Source organism: Physeter macrocephalus, chromosome 11 (genome assembly GCF_002837175.3).
Source record: "Physeter macrocephalus isolate SW-GA chromosome 11, ASM283717v5, whole genome shotgun sequence".
Taxonomy (NCBI): Eukaryota; Metazoa; Chordata; class Mammalia; order Artiodactyla; family Physeteridae; genus Physeter; species Physeter macrocephalus.
This window is the reverse complement of record NC_041224.1, coordinates 2617724-2620593: the sequence shown is the minus strand read 5'-3', so window position 1 is coordinate 2620593 and position 2870 is coordinate 2617724. Positions and strand designations below refer to the sequence as shown.

Here is a 2870-nt window from a genome sequence, read left to right as displayed (position 1 = left end):
CCCCCAAACTCATTCTATGAGGCCACCATCACCCTGATACCAAAACCAGACAAAGATGTCACAAAAAAAGAAAACTACAGGCCAGTATCACTGATGAACTTAGATGCAAATTCCTCAACAAAATACTGGCAAACAGAATCCAACAGAACATTTAAAGGATCATACACCATGATCAAGTGGGGTTTATCCCAGGAATGCAAGGATTCTTCAATATACGCAAATCAATCAATGTGATACACCATATTAACAAATTGAAGGAGAAAAATAATATGATCATCTCAATAGATGCAGAGAAAGCTTTCGACAAAACTCGACACCCATTTATGATAAGAACCCTCCAGAAAGTAGGCATAGAGGGAACTTTCCTCAACATAATAAAGGCCATATATGACAAACCCACAGCCAACATCGTCCTCAGTGGTGAGAAACTGAAACCATTTCCATAAGATCAGACAAGACAAGGTTGCCCACTCTCACCACTGTTATTCAACATAGCTTTGGAATTTTTAGCCACAGCAATCAGAGAAGAAAAAGAGATAAAAGGAATTCAAATCGGAAAAGAAGAAGTAAAGCTGTCACTGTTTGCAGATAAGATGATACTATACATAGAGAATCCTAAAGATGCTACCAGAAAACTACTAGAGCAAATAAATGAATCTGGTAGACTAGCAGGATACAAAATGAATGCACAGAAATCTCTTGCATTCCTATATGCTAATGATGAAAAGTCTGAAGGAGAAATTAAGGAAACACTCCCATTTACCACTGCAATAAAAAGAATAAAATACCTAGGAATATACCTACCTAAGGAGACAAAAGACTGGTATGCAGAAAACTACAAGACACTGATGAAAGAAATTAAAGATGATACAAATAGATGGAGAGATATACTATGTTCTTGGATTGGAAGAATCAATATTGTGAAAATGAGTGTACTACCCAAAGCAATGTACAGATTCAATGCAATCCCTATTAAACTACCAATGGCAATTTTCACAGATCTAGAACAAAAAATTTCACAATTTGTATGGAAACAGAAAGACCCTGAATAGCCAAAACAATCTTGAGAAAGAAAACAGAGCTGGAGGAATCAGGCTCCTGGACTTCAGACTATACTAAAAAGCTACGTTAATCAAGACAGTATGGTACTTGCACAAAAACAGAAATATAGATCTATGGAACAGGATAGAAAGCCCAGAGATAATCCCACACGGAGAAAAGACAGTCTCTTCAATAAGTGGTGCTGGGAAAACTGGACAGCTACATGTAAAAGAATGAAATTAGAACACTCCCTAACACCATACACAAAAATAAACTCAAAATGGATTAAAGACCTAAATGTAAGGCCAGATACTATAAAACTCTTAGAGGAAAACATAGACAGAACACTCTATGACATAAATCACAGCAAGATCCTTTTTGACTCACCTCCTAGAGGAATGGAAATAAAACCAAAAATAAACAAATAGGACCTAATGATACTATGAAGCTTTTGCACAGCAAAGGAAACCATAAACAAGACCAAAAGACAACCCTCAGAATGGGAGAAAATATTTGCAAAGGAAGCAACTGACAAAGGACTAATCTCCAAAATATACAAGCAGCTCATGCAGCTCAATATCAAAGAAACAAACAATCCAATCCAAAAATGGGCAGAAAACCTAAACAGACATTTCTCCAAAGAGGATATACAGATTGCCAACAAACACGTGAAAAGATGCTCAACATCACTAATCATTAGAGAAATGCAAATCAAAACTACAGTGAAGTATCACTTCACTCTGGTCAGAATGGCCATCATCAAAAAATCTACAAACAATAAATGCTGCAGAGGGTGTGGAGAAAAGGGAACCCTCTTGCACTGTTGGTGGGAATGTAAACTGATACACCCAGTATGGAGAACAGTATGGAGGTTCTTTAAAAAACTGAAAATAGAACTACCCTGTGACCCAGCAATCCCACTACTGAGCATATACCCTGAGAAAACCATAAATCAAAAAGAGTCATGTACCACAATGTTCATTGCAGCTTTATTTACAATAGCCAGGACACGGAAGCAACCTACGTGTCCATCGACAGATGAATGGATAAAGAAGATATATACATATATACATATATACAATGGAATATTACTCAGCCATAAAAAGAAACGAAATTGAGTTATTTGTAGTGAGGTGGATGGATCTAAAGTCTGTCATACAGAATGAAGTAAGTCAGAAAGAGAAAAACAAATACCGTTGCTAACACATATATATGGAATCTAAAAAAAAAAAAATGGTTGTAAAGAACCTAAGGGCAGGACAGGAATAAAGATGCAGACATAGAGAATGGACTTGAGGACACGGGGAGGGGGAAGGGTAAGCTGGGATGAAGTTAGAGAGTAGCATTGACATATATACACTACCAAGTGTAAAATAGTTAGCTAGTGGGAAGCAGCTGCATGGCACAGGGAGATCAGCTCAGTGCTTTACAACCACCTAGAAGAATGGGATAAGGAGGGTGGGAGGCAGATGCAAGAGGCAGTGGATATGGGGATACATGTATGCATATAGCTGATTTACTTTGTTATACAGCAGAAACTAACACAACACTGTAAAGCAATTATACTTCAATAAAGATGTTAAAAAAAAAAACCCTTCCCTGAAAGTGTTCGGGAGTTTGGGTCTTTTGAGCATGAGCTGCCTGTTCTCCTTGCTTGGCCCTGCAATAAACACTGTACTTCCCTTCACCACAACCTGGTGTCAGTAGGTTGGCTTTGCTTGGGTTAGCAGACCCAAGTTTGGTTTGGTAATATTATCACAACATCATTCTTTTTTTTTTTGGTTTTTTTTTTGTGGTATGCGGGCCTCCCTCTGCTGTGGCCTCTCCCG

General features: G+C 37.9%; 1 long non-coding RNA gene across 3 annotated transcripts in view; it reads right to left on the bottom strand.

Moving 5' to 3' along the window:
- The window catches only part of LOC114487125 (uncharacterized), a 155103-nt gene that overhangs the window by 138558 nt on the left and 13675 nt on the right, over positions 1-2870 (bottom strand). The gene's annotated exons all lie outside the window — the stretch shown is intronic.